Source organism: Varroa destructor, unplaced genomic scaffold, assembly GCF_002443255.2.
Source record: "Varroa destructor unplaced genomic scaffold, Vdes_3.0 BEIS01000006.1, whole genome shotgun sequence".
In the NCBI taxonomy this organism is placed as follows: Eukaryota; Metazoa; Arthropoda; class Arachnida; order Mesostigmata; family Varroidae; genus Varroa; species Varroa destructor.
The window spans coordinates 18,624,113-18,649,362 of record NW_019211459.1 but is presented as its reverse complement, the minus strand read 5'-3'; the positions used below and the strand labels follow the sequence as shown (position 1 = coordinate 18,649,362).

The 25,250-nt window shown below is 45.1% G+C and overlaps 1 protein-coding gene across 3 annotated transcripts in view; it reads left to right on the top strand.

Moving 5' to 3' along the window:
* Window positions 1-25,250, top strand: part of LOC111253100 (zinc finger protein castor homolog 1-like) — a 118,051-nt gene that overhangs the window by 7,926 nt on the left and 84,875 nt on the right. For 2 of the 3 annotated variants that reach the window (XM_022812032.2, XM_086992351.1), the window contains exon 2: window positions 19,461-19,562. The exons of the other annotated variant lie outside the window; for it this stretch is intronic. The gene's annotated coding sequence lies outside the window, so the exon portion shown is untranslated. The remainder of the gene's footprint in view (window positions 1-19,460; window positions 19,563-25,250) is intronic. 3 annotated transcript variants of the gene reach the window in all.

Below are 25,250 nucleotides of genomic sequence, written 5' to 3'. Positions count from 1 at the left end.
AGGCGCAAGCGTTTGTTTTTAGGGAGGCCGATGGGCTTCTTTGAGTTCATCGGAGTTGTGAATGAGGTATGGGTAGCCCAAGAGCGGCCAGGCCAGGCCAGTTCAGCAGGACTCCCCCTCCTTCATCGTTTCGTTGCACAGAGTCGTATAGTAAACCCCGGTAGGACACGCGGCACCACTTACTTCTGTACTATCGTTTACCCCCCCCCCCCTCACCCCCTCTCCTCTCCCCGCTTCCAGGACAGAGTCAAATACCGTACAGGATGCTTTGGTCGATTTGCTAGTACGGAAATCGAAAAGGACGATTTCTTGGCCAACCATGGGTGCTGATGGTCTGATTGGTGTTCGTCCTGGGATGACCTAAGTTTTCGGCGTACCACGAATTTTCAAAATCAATTCGCAATAATTACATTCAGCAGGAGCTGCAAACAACCTCACCGAACCTATAGAGTGTTTCATACGGGGAAAGTATGGAAAAACAGAGAGCAAGCTGGCCGAGGTATAAGGAAAAAAACGTTTATTGTGACGATGAGCAATATCATCAAACATGATCTACACAGATTCACCAGATGTAAGGCCAAAAACATTTTTCTATTCCGGTTCCTATTACGCTGACAGTGAACTATATATTATTTATTATTATATTTACGGCATATGTTTATACCGACCAATCATATAAGATTAATTGCTATTGAATCCCTGAATTGATTTTCCCGTTTGAATGGGACATTTTATCATTACGCCAAAGTGAGGCCAAAATCAAGATGACAAGTGCATGGTGTACATCGTTACGATGCATCCCGTTAGCTACCTAGCCGGTCTATGGCTGGTTGCAAATGCTCTATTTACTACCGATAGTTGTAACAACAGTGATGGAATTTCGCGCTCGGTACTTCACTACGCGGTCTTATAAAGGCATTCTATTGGTTGTGCAAACCACCCCCAAAAATTCACCCTCAAAAATCTACCTACTACCATCTCTAAATGCCTATACAGGCTAACAAGTGGCCCTTTTTTTGCACAGTCCCCTAATTTGTCCTAGCTAGTGCGTCCTTTGTTTCATTGTTGAAGCGAGCTCGAGTTTTCACCGCCGACTAAAATCACGATTCATTTTTAGCTTAGATTTACACCCCTACTTTTTTTGGTGTGTTTATTCGAGGGTTATTCTCCGGCGGGGTTGTCGCTGTCGTTCTCCCCCACTCCGTCCGGACTGTCACCGGCTGTTTTCGCTAACTGCTACAAAAGCCATGGAACTGTTCGAAGCGGATGTGCTGGCCGAATCGTTGGGGTACAGACGATATCGAGGTATTGTAGCTGCATAGATGTGTCGCTGATGACAAGGTAAACATCGAGAGGATTGCTCTCCGTTTACAACTTGATTTTGGTTTGTTAAATGCAGCAACCTACCGCACCGACATTATTACAAATAGCTACAGCGTAATGAAGATGATTTTAAATTCGTCTGAGTTCAACACCAATAGGTACATTGGCTAGATCAGTTTGCCTGGTACCCTAAGTTCACCACGGAAGGCATAGCAAGCAAGCAAGCGTACAGCAAAACGCTTCCTACGACCTAACCTAGGTTCGTAGACTCTCTTCAACGAGCGTTCGGTTCAGCGGCTAGATTTTTACGAATAGCAAACCATGGCACGTATACCACATTTCGCTAGGTGAAAATTCTTGTTCCAGCACAGAACTTCGATCAGTCACCGCCATCGGAAAATCTGGCCGTACACAGGCGGTTCAAATGTTAATTGGCCACAGGCCGAGTTACCGATGTAATCTAAAATGGCTGAAAATGGTCTATTTCTGTATTGGCAAAGGGTAGCGCACATCGATTGTTGACGTTTGCTAACTCACGGGCCAAGCGAATCCGATAGAAATCCGAAATGTCTGAAGGTTGAACCTACTTTAGTTTTGACGATTCTCTTTCGGATGGAAAAATAGCCGAAATGGGTACCCAATAAAGGCCGCCATGTATGAATGCATTATCCGTTCGGTTTCGTTCGGAATTCTACGCTGAGGTACGATAGCGATAACGACAAGGAAAACCATTGCTATTAGCGATAACAGCATAATTGCCATAGGAATAAGTAAACACGCGATGATCTGGGGCAAAAATCGAAGATCGCAGCTTCATGGTACACTAGCGCTAGTAGAAGCCGATGTCTACTAATGATAACTCGAATCGCTTAGGCCATCTCAAGTTAACAATTGCAGTTAGACAAATGTACAATAGAAGTATGCCTGGATGTGCATCCCTAGACAAGGGATGTACACTGGAATTTCTCAATAGGTATTTTTGAGCGATTCCTGCACGAAGGTCAAACGTCTTGTATAACTGTTTCTATGTCCTTCATTCATTCAAGCCTAGTCGACCGAAGCCTCGAACTCGATGGCTAACAATGCACACATAATAATATTGAGCGTTTTTAGATGATTTTGTGATTGTTTTACATAACAGAAGCAAACCTGGTACATCACCAACTGGACAACGGGGTCAAGGTTAGCCACGACCGCTTCTGTGACGACCGTCATAGCTGTTGTCTGTGCAGACTAGAACTGAAGCAAAGTTGCTAGAAGTTCCACTTATGGTTAGCACTATTTTCGAACTATTCGAAATTTCTGAACGGCACGAAACTTCAATGAGGTTCCAGCAGTGAATAAAACGCGAACTTTTTTCACTATGTAGATGACCCAGCACGAGTGGTATAAATTGTACTGAATAAAGGAAAACGCACTCATTCAAGTCATGAAGCAAACATATAAATAAAAATTAACAAATGGTAATTACAACTATTCGTAGAAAGGCTTAATGCCTCATCCGTTTATATTTATAGAAGATAAATCAAGAACATCCCGCCATAGCATAGACACTATTCCTTGTACTATTTCAAAAATATCCCAATTTATTTATATAGCAGCAACATGGCGCTTTACAGAACCCCGCCACTATCGAGCAGCACCGAATAGGACGTAGTCACGAATGCAGCACGGATCTGCGTTTACTGCATTACGTTTTGTCATCATTATCACATCATAACTCTAATTGGCCCTATTTAGTCCTCTTTGACGTCTTCCATCTCGCGGAAAAGTAGAAGAAGGAAAAAAGCCAAAATAGCATAGTATAATTTCATAAAAAAAGAAACGTCTGTACATATCTAGCAGGGGTGATCTACACCGCCTCGCTAACAACCCCCGATGAGTCCTCGGAACGAATATACGTATGCATCGAACAGAGCTTTTCTCGTCGCGTATGCCGCACATCGGCGACGTTGTATTGAAATTTTCCAATTAAAATGTCTCTTGATATATTTCGTTGTACTACTATTAATACGACCAGCTCAACCTCGACTGTACCTCTATTTGCCGGACGACAATTAGTATTATTATGAATATTTTATATATATATTTTATTCTATGAAATCCTGCTCGTGCGGTTATTACCTACAGAGGCCCACACAGAGAACATGTTTGCGTTCTCGCAGTCGTCCATTGCCTCGATTTTCGCTTCCTAAAAATGTGATGATGGCAGTACGTTTTTTTTCCAGCGTTTTAAAAGATCATTTTGACCTACGCGTTTGTAGCGATCAGCTGCGTTACATAAACTTAGTTATTCTTCGAACGTTGCTCTGCTTCTGTGTATCGTCCGTCCACTTAGACGTTACCAGTGTACGGTGATCTGTCCTATCTTATTCGGCCGTTCGACGTGATTCATCGACGGCGTCCAGAGAATGTCACGAGTAGCCGCTGAACGGCGGGAGACAGACGCATTTGCAATGATAATAATAGGAAGAGTAATAACAACAATACGATTCCATTTTTTTGCGTAGTTGAAGAAACAACTGAAGAGCAAACGATTGCCCTCCACCGACTGGCCGGTAAATTTATTATTATTTAACTAAAATACTAATTGTAGAAGTGGCCGAGATCGATAAACAACGTCCACTGATTTAGATGGTACCTAAATCTAATGGACTTATATGAGTGCATATAGGTGCGCGATGTAAAGTAGAGAGGCTATCTATTTGTCTGGATAGCGGCTAGGCAAGGGACGATCGCCTTTGCCCAACAGGGGTGCGCTCCCACTTCTACGCAGAACAAACAATGAAGAAATTATAACTCCTAAATAATAACTATCTACTCCGTATACTGTCGCTAGAGGCCGTTTGGCCAGCAATGAGCTTTATTTTTGCTTTCGGCTTATTGTATGTTGGCCCAGAGCTAATCCAGCCCTCGTGTTCTTAAAAGACATCAAAAATATTTGTCAACTCGAACTGGAGCAGAAACTAGTAGAACATGGTCTAGTTGATGCGGTCAACGCTTTGCAAGTTTCAGGGTAGTCACAGGCGCACAATGTAAGATGAAATAAATTGTATGGTCAGGTAATGACAGGCAGCTAGTATGGTTTCCCAAGCTGATAAAGGGGTCCAGGGTTTAGTGGGTGAGAGTCCCACAGTACCGGACAAAGGGCAGTCATGCCCTGCCCACGTCCGGTCTGCATAATGCATTTTCCCTTAACCTCCAAAAAAAAAAGGCACCTAGTATGGAACTTACAATATAGTAATTGGTATAGGCATGAAATGGATTACATCGTATCGAGAAGCTTCAAAGTATTGAACTGGTTGTGTCCTCCATAGATACGTATTCATGTTACGAACTTAATAGGAAAAATCATTCCAAAATAACCTTTGCTGTTTTTTTTGTCCCATTGTTTGTACAGAATACAGGACGTAATTGGTCCTGGCTGGTTACATGTTGGATCTTCCGTATTTTTGTGCAGTATTTCTCATAACTCGATCCGGATATTTGAAAAAAAAAAACTAAAATGCTTAGTAAAGTTTGGACAAAATATTTAGGACAGCTTTTGGCTATTTTCTATTCTATATTTTGCTATGGATGGCGGTCCGGTGACATCATCACTCACACAACAATTGCTGTATTAGCACTACTGAGCGTTGGAGACAAATCGATGTCTACCATTATATATTGCGTTTAGATAAAATACTTATGCCCACTAGGCAAATGAAAGCGAAAGTCTTGCCTTTCTTTGCTATTTCCTCGGATTTGCTCGGGATAGTTCTCGCAGGCCATAATAGATCCTCATAATAAGCGCTGTAGACGCATTCGCATGGCCTATTGACGTTCCGCAGCGGCTGCAGTAATAGCCCATATACGTACACGTTTTTCGGATCAAACGGGCGTAACTCGACGGGCGATCGTGTGACGTCATCTGCTATCAGTCAAGATTTTTGTATCTATAACGGGAAGATCCGTCGCCCCATCATGTCGGCTCACCACTGCGATATAGGCCAGTGAAATATTGTAGAAACAGTAATTTATCGAACAGCATCACCATCTAGTAAGTCCAATTTTTTATTTAATTGCCTTATCGGTATCGTGCTGGCCATGTAAAGCTTGTGCTTATTATCTATTCGTTTATTCATTAGGACCGGAACAACGCGACCTGTGCGCTTCTAATCGAAACATGCCGAGTCGATTACTTAAAAAAAAAAAAAAAAAAAAGAAAAAAAAAAACCGAATAAGTGCTGTAGATAGAAGCAGTAATACAATAATTAATATGTGGACATTATTGTAATTTGGAGCCAGTGGTGGACCTAGCTCAGCAAGGACATCTCCAGTGCTGAACATCAGTGGGTTATCGGGCGATAGCAGACGTTAACGAGCAAGGCGTCAGTGTAGAAAAAAGTGTTGCGATGCTGCCAAGAATAGGACCAGGAATAGCGAATTCGCTGCAGAAGTTTGACACATTTTATCAAAATCTGACTTTCTGTAGTGTGGTAAAGCATGATTGTCTTACTGAAAAAATTTTGCCTACTAGCGGCATGTCGAAGAGACACGAAAATGAGTGCGGATTTGCAAAGGGACACGACGCCCGGCGTCAGCGCAGGCTGCTGGAGCCACGTAACGCTACATACTTCTATCGAATATCTGACGACTTGCGGTGTATTGACCCCTGATGACCCTTAATGCTTTATAAGATATCCGTCTGTTTATCTAGACACACGTCTCTCGCAGAAGAGTTCCCGTCTCTTCCACCCCCATCGTTTTGCATATCTATGAACGCCCGCTTGCGTCGACTAGAGTGGGCCAAATAATAGCTGCAGGCAGCGGCAACTGTCTATAACCAAAAGCGCTCTGATCATGATGGTTGTGGAAATTTAAGCAAATCGTTAATACTAATCAAATTGCAATGATGGATCAATGATGATAAGAACTCTTTGGGTGACGGCGTCTCTCTCAATCAATCGATCGTTCGATGAAAAGGGAAACCATGTGTGAAAAAAGGACGAGGAATCGGCTTTCCTTTTTGCTTTTTGTTCTCCTATTGCGATCATGTGTATATAGAATTCGTACGTAGAGAATTATTTCTTCACCTGTATCATCTTCTGGGTCCTTCTTTTGTCTTACTGGTACATTTTTCGTGTAGCTTTCTGCCTACGACGACATTTGTAGACTAAGCAACGAGCGTCGTTTTCAAAAGCAAATCGACGTTTGTTTCGTCTGAAAATAAAGCTTTCATCCATCATACGAAATGCATCTTCGCGATGAGTCAACTACATTCTCAAAAGCACCCCCCAGCTGCAGTCGCGCGCTATCCTTTCAGCGTCGAAGCTCAAACAAGCCCGAAGAGCGAGCGCTCGTTGCAAATATGAATAATACGCGTGTTCGTTATATAAAATGACAAAACTTACTCAATAAGAAGACTCATCTTGCGAAAAGGATTGTTACGTTTCAGATCGAGCAGTTTAGTTTGTAGCCAAGATGATAAATGTCTTCATGTACGATGTAAAAACGCGGTTTCTATTGATTTTATGAAACCAAAAATAGGACCAGTCATAACACACATGCACGCACGTTACCACTATAATGTTCCTGTCTGTTAATGTACGCCTATCTTCTTTAGCACGTAACAGCATATTCCCCCGCTCGCTCGTTCGTTCGTTGCAGATGTCGTTACGATAATTGTTACCACTGACTGTGACTATTCGCTGATCTTCTTCGAGCGAATCGAGTCTATGATAGATCGAATTATAGGTTAAACGATGATACGAACACTGATGCCAGCAGCGGACTAGGACAACAAAAATCTGCAGCACCGTAAGGCCTATATCAAACAGTGAAACCACGGCAATAGCCTACGAAATAGCAGAACGACGCGATCTCAACGGATGCCACTGCTTTTCCATATCAGAAGATGAAGCTCCTGTTATAGCAAACTGTCGTCGTGGAATCGAACAAGATAAACAAATCAACGAATAAACCGGCTCGAATGTAATCCGTTTTAGCCAGAGGCTCGTTATACTGCTTGCCGGAAAGTTCTAGTTTATACTAAGTTCTTACGCTTTTAACCAACGAAAAGAACGAAGCTTCTTCCCGAGGACGTTTTCCAGCTTTCAATTACAGAAGTTGTTGATTATGGCTTGTAGACTTCCAAGCACAAGCCGAAATTTGCTCAGCTGATTTATCTGTCAGCTTCGTCTTTTGGCAGATGTGACCACACTCATTGGCGATATCCCGTGCATTTTTTCGGCGATATACGTGAACGAAGTCATGCTCTACCGTTTGTCTTCTTTAGGAGAGGCAATAATGATATGATTACGCACAAACATACAAATACGTAAAGTTACACATGGACTACACTGGCAAAAGCGAAAGTCTGCCGACAGCTTTTACCTATGCGAACGAGTGCTGCGAAGTAGCGCTACTGCTGAATACGATACCTACTATTGTCGTTGTTTTCAAAAGAAAAAATGGCCGATACGAAACTAATTTAGCTGAATTGTCAACTATGTTACGGGCTGGGCGCATTCGCTGATTTGATTGATAGTCGCTTGACGTTGGTAGCTCGATTTCCCGTTGCTTTCAACACTTGAACGTATATCGATGTACATAGTTTTTTAGCCCTGTACCCCCCTCATTGACTTCTCTGCATGCTTTCCTGCCACTGCTACATAGACTACCCCATACCTCGTATCCAATTCTACGAAATTATTTCTCAAAGAAAAACAATCATAAACAAAAACTGAGATAATTGCGTCATGGAAAATTAGGGCAGCATAAAATAGCTAACGGCCTAAGATGTGTTAAACTGTGAGTGCCATTGAAACCAGTGATCTAAAACGATCGCTTAACAATGCTTCGATACACAAGTGTGAGTTTAGATAATTACGCAAGGTAGTACATGGGCTATTTATAAGGCCTAAAAAGAGGTATCATAAAGACATGATACAAAAGTATATCGAGTGAAACAATGTAATCACGTATCTGTCCATTTTTTACCATAGATTCATGGAAGTTGTTGCGGTTCCGACGAGGGTACCTAGACTGACGCTTGTTTATGTGTACAATGCAACATATATATATATATATATTAGTCATTCACGAAGTACAATTAGCTTACTCTTTTTAATAGTGATAGATTGATTTTATATAATAGTTGCACGCCATTGACTGTAACTACCGAGAAAGCGACGGTATGCCCGAGCCCGCCTGCATCGAATCAATCGATTGAGCATCGAAAGACCAACTCGCGTTATTTTACAGCAACACTATTCACCATAAAAGACTGGTATATGCAGCTATCATAAGCTCTCTCTCTCGCTTTGTATAGCAGTGATTTGTCCAGGCTATCATTTTTTATGCGCCGCTACCGCAATTGTCACCGGAGTCACCCTCTCTATGTACTTGCTATCAATGCGGTTTGTACAGTGATCCACTCGGTTGGCTTTGTGCGCCATCTGGCCGGCCTGTTACTTCAGTGATGATGACCCTTTCCTTCGCTTGTCTGTCTGCTTGTCCGTCTGTTGCTTATATTTTTGTTCCATTTCTCTGTATAGTACTTGATTTGCTAATCCCTTCGTTTTTTCGCCTTCACATGACGCCACAACGCTGTGCTGTCCATCGATTTGTCTTTTGCAAACGACAGGTCATCGGCGGTTGAGTAAACGCCATGACGATGTGGACACTTCTTGTCGTCTTCGTCGTCGTGGCTGTGGCGCCGACGGCGGCGTATCGTGTTAATAATGGTGGCACCACCGACTGTTGGAGCAGCTGGGGTTATCGACAACAATCAGCGCGCCGCTACAATGATGGAAAAAAATAAGCAGCCACATGGTCCAGGACAGATTAGTCCTTCGTTCGGTCCCCTCAGTCCCCGTTTCTGTTCCGATGCGCGTTGTTTCCGTCGTCGTCTTCAGCGGTGAGTGTCCATATACACTAGTGCATACGTCTGCGCTATCGTAGCGTGCGTAAATCTACGTGTGGTTTTAGTTACGTGTGTGCACTTCGTATCCCGCGTGCTGACTATGCGCGTATTTGTGTGCATATGTATAGCTTTGTCCACTCGACGCTTAAATCAGCGGCGACTGCTGGCCGGCGCCGATCGGTGTAAAATGCGCTTCAATTTTGCGTCATCGAGATTAGAGAGGAACGATGTTTGCGTTACTTCGCTGCGTTTGGTTGGATTTCGGCTGTGGCGGCGCATCGGTGGTACGCGCGTATCAAGGCACGAAAAAAGAATGTAAAGTAGAACACAGAAAACCAGACGAAGATGAGGCTGAAGCCAAAGACTGAAGAAACAAAGGAGGCCTGGGGGGGGGGGGGGGGGGGGTAAGAGAGCGAATAAGACGGATTCTGAAATGGACGCTGCGGGTTGGCCACTGGGCACATGTTTCTATTGGTGGTGTTTAATTTGTCACTCTTTGCGGCCCATTCATGCGACCCAGCCGATGCTGTTGAACGAGTCGAAGTGAATTGAAAAGCCTTGCCTTATATCTTCAGCCCTTTCCGAAGGAGGATCAGCTCCCGCCCACGCAAGTGTCAACAAAAACAGCTGGCTACATCTGTACCAACTGGCCGGTGCAATCGAAGCTGCAGCAGCAGCTGTCAAATACGACTCTATTTCAATATCACTCACTTGTTCACCCATTCGGCCTCTCGCACCCCACAGACTCTCGGACACTGATCAGATACTTCGGTGAGCGCTTGTTGCTCTCTAATTGTTATCGCCTCCACGAAGAATTGTTATATCCTTCTAAAAAGCGGTAAGCAAAAAGAACAGCTGATTGGCATACATCGTAGACGATATCTTATGGGTTTCCTCTTTTTTTTTCTTGATTTTTTTTTATTATCAACGATTGTTACAGCACTTTTATTCCCCTTTGTGCATCATCATCAGCACGATATCTGGAGCTTGCTATTTCGAGCGTTATTACTACCATCAGCATCAAAAACCTTGTTAACATTTTTTTAGTCTTTATCGTAAACGGACACCACCGTTCTACGTTGACAAGGGGGTTACCGCTACTTCCATAGCCCCAAGCTATCGATCGTGGCCCGATGGCGTGCGCGGTCAATTGTCGACTGTCATAGCGTAGGTGGTCATGTCCCCCTATAGTTATTTTTCTTTCTTAGCCATTTTATGATGGCTTCTCTTTGTTAAGGCGACGACGACAACGCCACCAACAACAACGATAGCCAATGTAACTTGGGGAATCATCTTATCACAGTACCGATGTTGTTCGACTTCGTCATCGAAATCCAACGTTGGTTCCTCATCGGACAGCGGCGTACGCAACAAAACTGCAACGTATTTCATAGCCGATTCATTTTGAATTTTAGTTTGCAGCATCACTTCGGCGTCCCCTCATCATCCCATCACTTTTTTTCGCTCAATCGAGATGAGATTAATTCCGATAACGGTTAGAAACTAAAATCCGAGAAGCTATTTCTTTCGTCACAAAAATATCGCCACTGAAGCCAGAATCGAGAAAAAGATTGAGTTAACTTTTCATTCGTCCATACAAAAAATTCAACGTGGTTTCAATCCGCCATGTACACACGCACACGCACAGGCTGATCTTCACAGTACAGCTCCAAATGCCGGAGCAAACACGTACAGTCGCGGCTCTTTTTAGTATCGTCTCCCCAGTCATTCTGCTCCGGAAGATCGGAGAAATTTAAGACTTACTCAATTTTCAGCGCGTCGCGCGACCCACTCTGCCAACGTCGAGAGTTGAGTGGTGCACCCCACCAATATGAAACAATCAACGGCAGGGGAAAAATCAGAGAAAACGACACGAAGTGACCGACCGCAACGAAAATGAAGGAAGCAGACGCGACCGAAGAAAGAGGCGCGATGCCAGACCGTGCCGGTTCCGGCGGCCGCAGACGAGATCAGAGCGCGTCATCGAAAGACGAATGAGAAAAGGAAAATTCTGCACTTCACTGCTCGATCCGCTTAGCTGTCGCATCTGAACTCAGGCTTCATAGCCATCCCAATACGGTAAAAGATAGAGACTGAGGAACAAGGGCCTCGTGGCCCAACACGGTTCCAAATATCCGTCCGCCCTCTCCACATGGTCACAAATCCGGTTGCAATCCGCGGGACAAGGCCAACCCGAACAGAATTGAGAAACTTCGTTCAACTCGACTTGGTCAATGGTTCACTTCGATGACTAGTCAGATGGAGGTCTTAGCGAGGAACGGCCGGGTGCTGCTTAGTCTTTTGCAGTCGTAAAATGTTACCTTTATCCTAGGAAACAATGTCGTAGGTATGGACGAACAGTATATACATTTTTATCCGCAGCTGACTCTCAGACTCAGTTGCTAGGCTAGTTAGTAAATACTCGCGTCTCACATAGGCTATCCTATTCTAGTCTTTATACATTTGCTAAACCTCGTAGGCAACGCCGGTTTGGCTTGTCCTTTACCACGTCACTTCTATTTGCCACGATAAGAATATAATAACGGCCAGCAATTATATCGGCAAGAAAGATTAACCCAAAGACATGTGTATCTCGTCCTTGAATCACTACCCATCGATCTAATGGTTTCCACTAGTAAACGTACAGTACCTTAAAAATGCGTCATCGGTCGCATCTAAATTTTGTTTATATTGTCGTTTCTGCTGCCGTGGGTCTTATACTGATATATTTATTTTGGGTACGCTGATCGCTTCTCTAAGCATTTATTTGACCCGCATATACCAGTTGGCCATGTTGTTCTGTGCGACTCCTGTCGAGCCGATATACATCATACTGTTATTTGCAATGTCAAAGCTGCGTAACCCCATTTTATCGTTACAACACAACGACGTTTTCAGCTCAACAACACGATGTCAAACTGGCCCTGGTGGTGCTGCTTCCGTTTCGTTTGTCTCTCGGGCCCCGAGGCAAGACGATATCGGGCCAAAGCTGAAACCGGGGCCTGGGACCGAATCATCGCCAAGTCTCTGACCGGAGCTACTGATGGCTATTTCCCTGCTCGTTTCCCCCCAGGCAGGCGGAGTGGCTAGTGAGCCAGCAGAGCGGCAATAAGGTTGTTGTTGACGACGACGACGACGACGGGGATGATGACGACGACGATGATGATGATAACGACGACGATGTTGTTGCTTAGAATATCAGATCTGTTTGGGCGTCGGCCGAATCAGTCCCTTTTTCTGCTGTTTACTACTGTTAGGGTGATGGGTCAGTAGTGATGGCCGATGGCTCATTAGCCTCGTTCCGTAGCGCCACTGACCGCAGTTGCAACAACAAAAAATCACCAGCGCCGTCATCGTCATCAGGAGCAGCAATATCAATATCAATAACAACGGCTACGATAACAGTGTATGTAACAGTAGCAACAACGGCGATAGCAGCAAGCCAGCAATAGCATTTCAGCCATATTGGCCTACAAATGCGTAGACAATCGACATACAGATGCGACCGTCAGTTTTACTAAAAACGCTACTACAATAGTACAACACGTATGTATATATATAACTTTCTTTTTCTTTCTCTTTATATATATATATATATATATATATATATATATATATATATATATCTCGACCATTGCAGCAAGCATTGCCAAAGACTCGCTAAGCAGTGGGCATCGATATCGGTTTAGCGGTAGTTTGGTGCCCGGCGGCAAGTTGTCCATTGGGAGCAGATCGAGTTGTAGTCGTATAGTGGGGGAAGGACAAACGAATGCTGGTGGCCTTTTCAGGAACTTTTCGACGCCACATTGAAACAAGCGGACGGTGCCCACCACGTTACTACGAATGGAGTAACAACGATAAACAGTCAGTAAACAAATCTTGTTCCACTTCACTTTAGCCTTCAGGCGTGTCCGTGCTTAACCATCTGATCAACACAAGAATCTGATTAGTAATTTCGTTCACTTTTTCCATAGCACATGATTTAAACCTTTCCTTATAACGCACCGGAAACAGTTGGCAGAACGCAATACATCTCCGCGCAGACGCACACTTACGCGTCCGATTAGAACCGGCCCAACGGATCTAATTCGTCCTGAGTTTTTTTTTTGTTCCTCTCATTATCTGTCGACGAGTCGAGAAAATATATGTTACTGACTAAGACGCCATAGCAGATTCCGAAATTCGGATTCATTCAAGGTCGCTTAATGTGTTAAATTTTAGATCGCTAGATAGCCGTACTCTGAACTGAGCAAGATCAACGTATTAGCTAGATTAGTGTAGGATCAGGACTCGCCTGACAAGCCCTGCTCTTCACAAAACTAAAGCATCTATCAGTATATGCGACGAAAGGAAGGCGTCCATTGTAGATCAGTTGCGATCCTATAGTAATTTCGTACGAGACAAGATTTTAATGTTCAGTCAGGCTCACAATGAGCGTCATACAACATCGACAAAAATAATAATAATAATAATGTAAGTGCCGATTATGGTCACCTTCACTGAATTCGGGAACAACTAGGGTTTTGGAACATGCATCTACATAAAGATGCCAATGATATGAGGTATGATATCGTACGTGGCATCTCGCACTATCGGACGCCATTACAAGTATCCGAGTGTAACCGCTAGAGGGTTCTATTGAAGGCAGCAACAAGAAGAGAGCTACGAGGCGAAGTAATGAACTGAATCGCAGGATTTACCGATTTCGTACTTATAATAACGGTTCCCCTCATAGTCGCCAAGAGTAGCCATCGATAGCGATTGTTGACCGTTGCGGCGGTCGTGTCGTTGGTGATCCTCTTCCCTCCCTAATGTTCATGCTGTGTCCTCTTGGTAGTGGTGAGCGTCGCTTCTTGAGTTGGCCCCACCCCTTCCCTCTCGACGCGGATCCTCAAAAGTTACGGTTAGCATCTCCAGCTGAGTCGCCTGCCGCTGCCGTTACCGCTCTTACCTTGTATATAGATACAATCGCCTAGGATAGTCTAGTACAGACGAACGATTCAGAACGACACCGAACTCACAAGTCGGCAGATAGCGGGTGAAAGAAACACAGAGTGACTGAACTTCAAACGGCGGGCAGATAGATCAATAGCTGTTCGTTCTTTTGGCGGGTCGTTCGTTCATATTTGAATGTCTGCGTTTGTAGTTGAGGCGATGGTGCTGCTTGTGCTAGCCACCGCAATGTACTATAATGGACGCTGTGCCGCACTATACCGTACTAGGAGCTCCACCTCGCTCCACTCACCACCATTCACCAGTAAACTCTTTTTTCACTCTCTGCTCTCTTTCTGTAGCCTCTTTTCTACCTAAGCTATCCAGGCTGCTAGCCTAGACTAGATTAAACCTCGTCTTTGTCGCCGCCGGTGAATCAAACCGAGCCGGGCTGCTGCTCCTCGCCATCCGACAAAGTCCCCAGCCGTCTGTCCCCCTTCAACTTTCTCTTTTTGCCAACTAACTTCACGCACTCTCCTGCTGTCGGCCAACTTTCCCCATCAACTCGAACACCTCCCGCTCCTACCGATCCGATCAGATATGGGATTCAGGTCCCTCCCTCTTCGAGCAGCCGCTGCTTTCGCACAGTCGCTGAATCTCGCGGCGGCTGTTATGGCCAAAATCGTTGCACGGCCACCGCAGCAGCCTATGCGAGCACTAAACGGCACCACCATCAACAACGAACCGTTGACTAAACGCGGCTGTCTGCTGTCAGAATACAGCCGCCGCCGCCGCCGCCGCCGCCGCCGCCGCTGCCGCTGCTGCGTCACGCAAAATTCTATATACACCAACTCACACACGCTCACCAACATATACATATCTACGCTGGTTGAGAACAGTACGCATAAATGCCAGGCGTATGTTCAGCCTTTCAGTGGTAACGGAGGCGGTACAGGTTTAATGTCTGCCTGCTACTTGTGCACCAGCTGTAGCAATAGCAGCAGCGAATATACGATGACGATGCAAAATTGGGAATAATAGTGTTATCACTGCAGCGTCGCGTCGCTTTATCTAAATTGTGTGGCTGTACTGCTCAGAAATGCGAACATCGGAATGATTCCTGACGTGTTGCGAAGAGACGGCGATGGACAGCTGGAAGGTCTGAAGAAACTTTAGAAGGGGGTCGTCTAGTTGACGACATATACGCGGCAGGAAGATGGTTAGCAATGGTTTAAAATTGGCCTCGTCGTTGTAAAAGCAATATGGCCAGCTTAGCACGTTAGCTTGCATTATAACAGCAGTAGACGAAAAATGCAAAAAACAAACCCTAGCAGGCAGCTGAGAGCTGAGGATCAAGAAATGCAGAAGTTGGATTCAAAGGAGGGGAGCGAATCCAGTAGGCGGTCTGACTAAAAACGGACCGCTTGTCCTAATGCAGTATGCGCCTCTCGTAAGTTTGTTGCGAAAAGATCCAAACGACCGAGGAGTTGTAGGCGAGCAGCCCGCTGCCGCTGCCTGAGGCCTGGGCGGTCTTGTGGGGTGGGTTCTCTACGTCGATGAGTGGGTGGGGAGGCAACGGCAGTGGTGGGTATAACGAGGCGCGTCGTTGCAGGACTCTGCATGAGTGGGGCTAGCTACCGGCTGCACTCTGTCTTTTTTTTCATTTTCTTGTTCTCCCTGTGTGTCCTACTTTACCAGATGCATCTGCAGCGGCATCATGACGCCTGCCAGCAAGAACAACAAACAACGGAATAATAATCCTGCAACAAAGGAAAAACGCGGCGGCAGCCGAGGGGGAGGAGAAGCAGGCCAAATAGGCCGGGGGTAACGACGATGAAGTGTTGTTCTCCAAAAAGAAAAGAACGACCGTAGCGACAACTAGATGCGGGGGCGGCTGCGTGTAGGTTCCCCTGTCTTTCTCTGGCTCTACGCACGACAAAAAGGAAAGCAGAATCGCGGAAGGGTAGTCTATGCGTTTGGATAGCAGCATTCAATCCTTTAGTTGTTGATCCTGTTGTAGATGCCAAATGGCTGCAGAGAAGATGCTAGCAAGCTGGTAAAAAAAAGCAGTCCGGATCGTATTGGACTGACGAACTTCGAGTAAGCATAGTCGTCAGCCAATGCAGGGTGGTGGGGGAAGTGAGGTAACGAGCGAGCGAGCGAGCGGGCGGTCGGTGGGTGGGGGGGGGGGGGTCCTGGTTTTGGGGGAAACAATCTTTTGTGAAGAGCAACGCTACTTGTAGTCATCTTTATAATAGTCATGGTAGCGGCAGCAGGAGCAGTATGTGTGCTGCCATTTCTTTCTCGCTTTTTTCATTTCTTGTGTGAATGCTGATGGTGTGGCCCGCTATGCGTGTGCGCCCCGTTTGTGATGGCTTGTCATACAACAGCGCTTTGCCCAGAGCCGTGCGGTGATTGGGCAGAGTCTATACGGCCCAACTAGCACCCTACTAGCTATCTGGTAGGCTGGTGGAGAACGTATGTATATTTGTAGCTGGTTACAGAGTGTAGCTAGTATGAGCGAGCGCGGGTTGCCGTTGCAACTGTCACGGTAGCTGCTGCGTTCAGGACCCGGGTAGTTTTGTTGCTTAGTATTGTTCGCAACGCCCGCCGGAACAAAAGGAAGATTTAACATGTGAAGTCTGTAGGGGTGGTTGTGATCATAGTACTAAGTTGGCTCAATCCCGTTCACGCGACACTAGAATTGGCCGACGCCGAAACTTGGGCGTTGCGGGGCTACGATAGCCTATCCAGATATTGTACACTATGGATATTACGATAATATACTTTATTTATTTGTTGTTTGTCATCGATCTGGAAATGCATAACAACGCTATTGAGACTCTCTTGCGACTGTCTAGCTCAGTAACCAATGTGGGCCATTTCGGTTAAGTTTTTCTTATTTGCGCGCACTTCGAGTATTAAAAAAATCTAACGCTACGGTTGAATCTTTCCTCTGTTTCAATGCATTACGCCTAAACACTGTATGCTTTATGAGATCTGATCAGAAATCCATTCTGGGCGCATCGAGCTGCTTTGTCTACTGCAGAAGTCATTGTTGTTGTTGTGCGTGGCTTCTGCATCCCATCCGAGATTCATAAGCAAGCCACTAGGCACGATGGACAGATCTTAGCCAAAAGCGTCCACAGGCTGCGTATGCTATACCCAGTTCCCAATTGATACTGTTTTGTTCGCAGTATGGGTGTGGTGTAGCGCTAGCGGACTCTCCGTGCCGATCTCTCCAAGCGTCAGTGGCAATGGTGGCTTGAGAAAGTTTGCCTGCTTTCACGGGATAGCGGCGAACGGGTCCAGCCAGCGAAATGTCAGGCGTCGAACATCAAGGAGGCAGAGAAAGCCGAGCGAGCTTGTCTGACGGCAGACACTACAGAAACTCAGGGTGCGAAACAAGTCAGAGGTCGTCGTCTATGAACAGCTGAATAGGCCCAAACACACACACACACACACAAAGTGCTCACCATTTTCCTCTGTCTCTCGCCGTGGTGCTCTCGTTCAACCAGAGCGGCGGTGGTAGACAGCCAGGCAGTCAGGCAGGCAGGCAGGCAGGCAGGCGAACACATCGCCTTCGTGACGACCGGCGGCCCCGCACTGCGACCGACCCGAAGCCATCTGAGACGAACCATGTGGAAGCTAAAGCAAGCAAGAAAAACCTACAAAACAAAATGTCTCCCCTTTTCCTCGGGCGAACGAAGAGCCGGAGTCCTTTGGCTCGGCGCCATCTCGCCCCCTGCCCCCTTGATTGTCGGGAGTTGACCCCTCGTCGTACTTGCAGCCAACCCTTCTGTTACTGCTGAACACGGGTGCTCTGTGCGTTACTATTTCGTAGCCTATTACCATTGGCTGGGATGCTGGGTTCAAACGCCTGCTATGTGTACCTGCGTATACCCGGTGCGCGAATCGTGCCAGATCGATAATCGGTGCTCCGTTCGGGCAAACCGCGAATCCCCGTGAGACTTAAGAACTACCGAATAAATGCGTAGATAAAAAGGTGTTGTGAGCGGTATCCTTCTTACTCACCCCTCAATTTATGGACTACACAGTCTGATACACCACTGTAAAGTTTGCGCTTCATGATGAACTTAATTCGACTCTTTGATACAGCCAGTATTGACCTATGTTTCAGGTACACTTATTAGTTACAATAGCATACACACTATATGTTAAATTGATCTGTGATTGATGATAATTATATTCTTTCTCGGAGCAGATGTGTGTGCAGCGTGCGTCGATCCACCGCCCCGTAGCAGATACAGAATTTTCTAAAACGCATCAAATAGTTGTTATCTGTGCATTAATTTCACGAGTAACGGGAGTGGGTTTTGAGATTCGTCATCTCGCCACTGGGCTGTTTTTATGCGAGTAATTTCTGACAGGGCAGGTCGACGCCCGGGGGCCGGGTGCAATGAAGACGGAAAGCTCTTTAAGCAAGTTCAAGTAAGGAGACGTTATTCGACGGCCTGCATACTACCTGCGGTGCCCTACCCAAGAAAGGCTATCGTGTGCAAGATCCTCATACTAGAGCGTGAAGTTAACGAGACAGGCTGCAGGAATCTGCCCCACCCCGTACAATTCGTAATACTAACGGAGGGTTATGCCGCTCAAGGCATTCCAAGCGGTCCAACGAAGCCTTTAAGACAAGCGATGTCGCCTGCTTAACGACAAAACGAACGAAGACGCCTTGGGCGATTCGGGCGAACGCCAGATTTGTTTCAAGTTGAAGCAGCGCGTATAATTACGTCGACAATATTACTAGCCCCGGCTGTTAAAGATAGCATTATGTGCATCTTGTCCGGCCGAAACGATTTGCGTATGAGCTGATCAAAAGTCAGGCGGAACCTCTTAGTCAATATCGGCCATCTTCTGAAACGTCGGAAGATGTGTGGTGAAGAAGGACACGAATTAACGCGAAGTCCAGATTTTCTAGGTATCTCAGGGCAAACCTTTCGGTACGTGTCGTGATCCTTAATTTGCTGTAGCAGCAATGCACAGAATCTTACGTTTTGGTAGTGGAGTTTTTTTTCTGGGGAAAAAAAAAAGGTGCGTAGAACTTTCGAGCAAAGAATATGGTGTGTGTTCGCGTCCAATGCATAATATTACAGGATACATTTGAGTCTTTTTTAGTGATTAGTCATTGAGTGCTGTTGGTACGGAAGCGACCGTTCTTAGATTGTATCACATCATCATTATTATTACTATCATCATCACGAAGAATTACAATAACTTGTCTGCTTTTGGTTCGCTTAATTTTCTGCCATCGTTATTTTTGCTTTGTCTTTGGCAGTACGACGACGACGACGACGACGACGACGGCGGCGACGGCGACGGCGACGGCGACGGCGACGGCGGCGGCGGCAGTGAACACGAAAGGTCACTTAGTTGGCAGGTGACTAGAAATGCATCACGCACTCTAACTAGACATATGACCGTCGGAGCTGAAGCTGAACTCTGTCAAACCTGAGATATCTCAGACTGAACTGCTCTATGTATGACAACATTTGCCAGACTGAGCAGGGTGTTTCGTCTGGGATTTGTTTGCAATTTTTGGCTTGCTTAGTTTTTTCTTTCTTTCCTTTGAAGCTTAGTGTATTTGACTGAAGAGGAGCGAGCCAGACCAGGCACGCATAGTCTCCATGGTACTTTTACTGCGACTGAGGGGTGGAGCGGTATAGTCGAATTGTTCGGAGAAAAATGCAAACTTGATTCTCATCATTTGAGAAAGACAAAATTGATGTGTATGAGAAGCTCCGGGCGACCCAACGATTCTGAGATGCACGACAATGTCAATCTAGCTACACGCGCACACACGCACAAGTACTAGAATGAATACCCCCAAAAAGGTTTAACGACGGAGCGTTTCGACACACATTTAATGATGCAAAACGTTGCCATGTTGACTTTATATGTGTATAGTTACCTCGCGCAACTGGGAAACTTGGGGTATCTAAGGGGTACACAACCCAATAGTGTCTTCAAGTGTTATCCTAAATGACCCAGATTCTTCATCGTCATTTTATAATACCAAACAGGGTCGGTCCGGCAAAAACACCATGCACACAAGCTAGCCCTAAATTTATTCTTCAAAAGACGAAGCATTATATTCTGTCATATTCATCAAGTCATCCTTAATTTGTGTGGGTTTTATTTTTATCAAACGATCAGAAAGCACTGTTGAACTTGTTCCGTCGATTCCTTGACAGATATAAAGCACATACAGGTGAAAACAAATGTGGAATCAGCTAAGGTTAGGGCGGCGGCCGTGGCAGCGTCATCTGTTGTGCATGCAGGCGAACCTCGGACAAACACTCACAAGTAGACGTACTCAAAAACATGCACAAACAGAAGTAAAAATGCGCATACTTACACGAAGAAGCATAATGCAGAATGTTGTCTAACAACAACGACAGCGACAAGAACAGAGATAAGATGGGGGCAAAAGGGACACGAAAAACGCACTAAGCAAACGAACAGGCCAAATGATGTCTGCGACGATGACAGAAACCGGACAAGGCTAAAAGGCACGAATGAAGTGATGAGCCACGGCGGAGAGCTAGCACGAAACGGCGTCGGTGAAAGAAGAATTGTCGCAATTTATAGTTTTACAGTCAGATGGACCGACAAATCAGACCGAACTATCTATGGAACAAACCTAGCGCTACCGGCAAGAGACGTTACCATTCGGCCTGATTCCAGCCTTCCCTCAGTGGGTCGTAGCGTGCGAGGCGGCGCATAGTATAGCACAGAGGCACGATCGGTCGGAAATTATATGTGACATTCACTAGGACCACTTGACGGAAGAACCACAAAGAAAGAAATGAATTGCAAAAAAGAAATATAAGGACTCTAAACCACGTTACAAGGCGAAACTACTTGATTCTATCGGTACTAAAAATAAAGATGGATAATTGTCGATAGAGTACGGGTAGAATTTAAGCTAGTAATGATCGGCCGCGTGAAACGTTCAGATCAATTTCTAGGAAACGTGCTCTATACCGTCGCGTTGGGTACCGTCAGGAGAGAACGTTGTGAAGTATTGGACTGTTGTGTATATTATCTCTCCGAATATATTCAACGTCATAACGGTCAATAAACCCTCACATCAGTAGCGTCTCAATGAAGTTGGAAAAAATGGTGATGGAAAAATATTAAATTAGTATGTAAAATAACCGTACGCTTATAAAAACGAAAGAGAGAGTCGTTGACACTGTAGATACTTTCAAGACCTGTATTATGGTGCTTTATTTGAAGCTTTTTTCACTGATACTCTTCTCTGTCGCGTTTCGCACCACACTATGTACTTGGTAAGCTTTAATTGCTTTTAAAATATAATAAACGACGAGAAATACTAGGGGGTACAATCGGATAAGTAGACTGACCAGAATGCAGGGACGAGATAATAATTACTTATCCTTTTTTTACGTGACTCCTACAATGATCGTAGTTTATTTGTCTACGATGTCTGGCTGTATTCTTGTACATAACCCAAAAAGTAGAACATTCCCTTCTGTTGTTCTGGGCTCTGAGGCCCAATGAAATCCAGCGAATACATTTAAATGTAGCCGAAATTGAACTTGAGCGTCTTTGTCGCCGCTTTGCATCGGTTTCCGTGGATCTTGCTTCAACTACATGCGACATACAACGATATGGATGTACATAGACACGAGCGATTCTATAGGATTATGAAACAAAAATTAACGTGGTCAGGTAGTTGTCGTACAATTGTCACAAACTGGTAACTGACGATCAAAATACGAAATACTACGGAGATTGACATGTTGATGAGTGCCGTGGGGGCTGGCATACTTCAATCTGTGTATGTGCCTGTAGGCTTACAACCAATGCACGAGTCTTGGCCTTACATTTCGTGTCGAAATACTAGATATGTTCCACGCTATTTAGAGGTTACATCTCCAGTTGATGGTACTCCCGGACGCTCGTCTAGTCTGTTTGGGCGCAGTCTCTGTCTCCTACTGCCGCGTTTTCAAACAGGTGTGCCTGCCTACAACATGTCCCAGAGCCACTATTTCGTGTTAGGTTTTCCCCTGCTTTCAGCTTTACCTACTTCCTGGACGATATGACGTTTGTTTGCTCGTCTATGAGTAATGAATTTGCTCTTTCGTTTACTCACGCTTGAAGACGGACGGACGAACGCCGCTAGAAATTTGAGTGCCATCTTGATTTTATCGCGATTTATAGCGCGTAATTTACTTCATCATTTTGTCGCTTGGGCAGCAACGTTGGTCAGCTGCTTAAATGAGGACGGTTAGGGGTCCACTCAAAATGTATGTGGTACGGTCGCCATGAGAAGGCTCACTGACTTTATTGTCGCTGTGCTCTACAAAGGACAGTACATATACTCCTCTTGTCCCTGTTTTTATAGGGAGCAATCCATAAGGTGATAATCAGATTCTTTAATCCAACGGCTTCTTATTTTAATCATTACAAATGTCAGATCAAACTATCTGTCACATTGTGAAAAGAAACCCTAAGGGACGTAGATGCTTAGATGCGTAATATTACGCGAGTATAGCGACGTTAAGTAAAATACTTTACACTGGTTCCCGCTGGACATATAGCCAGTAGGCTATCACATTTGTACTATAAGCCTTTATAATAGTAATAGAGGTAATCATTGTTGAAAAAATTGTTGTTACACCATGAATTAAGGTTAGGATTGGCGGCCGCTCTTGTCCAGGCGGCTTTTGATCGTGTCATCTTTTTTAGTAAAGAACAAAACCAGTAAAAATGATGAAAATGAAATTTGAAGATGAAGTGATGTTGATTGCTTGATAGACACCGGCGTCCTAATGCGGATAATACTGAAGCCGGCGAAGGCCGTCCTAGCTATAACCTGAAGCAGTTGCTGTTGTTATTGAAGAATTGCGCTACCAAAAATCTCTCACGAACCCAGCAACGACGTAGCGCCAAAACAGGCTGAGGGTTGTGAAGACAACGAAAGCGTTTCGGTGAAATTGTATACGATCAACCTATGAAAAAAGGAAACATAACGAAGAACAGTCTTGTCGAAGAGTTAAATTCTGTGAACCTTTACTGTATAATCCAACCCCGGCAGCTAACTAATAATAACAGCACCACACGTTCATCTTACTCACCAGTAGGATAACGGAAAAGATTCTAGGCAATGAGAGACCCATGCCGCTGATGCGTACAGATTTTCTGCGCGACGGCTTCTGCCGCTGCTGCTCTGTATGAGACGTCTCTTCCATCTCCTTTTATCTTTACTTTGGCAAATGGTTAGGATTCAAAAGGAATGATATGTCACGACCGAAACGGCGGACAACCCTGCGCGGACAGACAAGCTGACGCTTCGCCGTACCGCTTACTTGCACGGCAAAAACGCACGCACACGCTCACTGAGGAACACCAAACAAGTCCGAAAAACGCGAAGGATCTTCGTCAACCCGAACAAAAGCGCTCTGTCTTCGTTGACGGCACGGGAGACTCTCCGGTTTCGTCTTTTATTGCGGCGGCACCAAGCGCGATTTTGCCATCAGTTTGAGTGGCTTCCATTGAGGCTGCTCTATGATTCATCGCGTCTTCATAAAAAGAGTGTTTGTAACACCACAGAATCGCCTATACAACGGCAATCATTGCACTATAGGTTATAATACCATCGTAGAATCGTCAAAATTCACGATTCGGGGAAAAATGTACTTGTTTGGCCTGTGCATTGTTGTAGGTGGTTAACTAAAGGCAAATTGTCACAGTCTTTGCGCCATTTTGACGTCGCAAACTCTTCTGATTATTATTCATATATATATATATATATATATATATATATATATATATTGCTATATGTTTAGTTGATTACAGAGTAGGTATCTTGAACATACAGGAGTCGCTCATAGTCTGTTAACGATAGGCTAGATCGGGATAAGACTTATATATGGCCTTGGTCTGCTTCTTACCATGTATTCTTAATTACTGACTCTTCGAAATTACCAACTAAAGCATTGATAAGCTGGATTGTTCGATTCGTAGAGGACTCTTTCATTGAGAATTTCGCTAAAAGTTGTAGGGAGCATCAACCTAACGTATTACGTTTAAACCACATGACACGCTCATAAAATGACGACTTTGTCATCATTTTATTTAACTGATATTCGATGATTAGTGTTACTAGCGTTATCAGCGCTAGTTTATCGTTGGCTTTCGATAATCCAGATAAAGAGCACTTGGTCGATCTGCAATAACAAACAGTAGAATAAAAGGGAGGCTACATGATAAACGCTTCTTATCGCGGCTACCGCAAGCGCTCGTACCGCAATTGTCGTCACATGTGTAACATCGTGCTGTTCGTACGCCCTCAACAAGCGTCCCTTTTCCAAAATGCCTATTTAACCAAATCGATTTCTGGCGATCTTCGAGGCTCGGTCAGAACCCAGTTCCACCTTGTCAACGAAATATCCTCCCTATAAACAAATGTACAAACATACATATTTACAACGCTGTGTGTTTTTCGTGTGACCTTTAACAATAACAGCATAGTGGTGTCTATTCAGTTGCTCATCAAACGACTGAAACGACAGCTGTTCCTCTCTATCCGCATGCGTTCTCCCTTCAGATTCACGCTCATTCACTTGCTTTTGCCTGCACGAACACTTCGACACATACGTACAGATATCGTCCTTGTCCTGCTCGAGCTACCCTGCGTAGGACCTACGAGCAAACTAACTATGTAACAATAACAAATAGAACAACCAGCACCAACATCCACGCTGACAACGCCAACCGAAGTAATTGGCAGTTGGATTTTTTTCCATTGAGGCAGCGCCTGGTCGCCAACAAGGACGCTTTGGACGATCACGCAGGAAGCTGCATGAAAAAGGGTATCGAAAACTCGGCCGTCGTCAGCAGTATTAGCGTCGTCAAGCGCGAAATTTCCGTGCAGTGGCGGCTCAGCGAAGCGTTAGTGCTAGTGATGGGATCGTGTGCGCCACCTGCCACCGTTGCTGCGAACTTCGACAGCGTCGTCGATGTCGTGCACCCGCGCACATCTTTCTTTGAATGCTGCATTAACATATATATATATATGTGTGTGTATATAACGTAT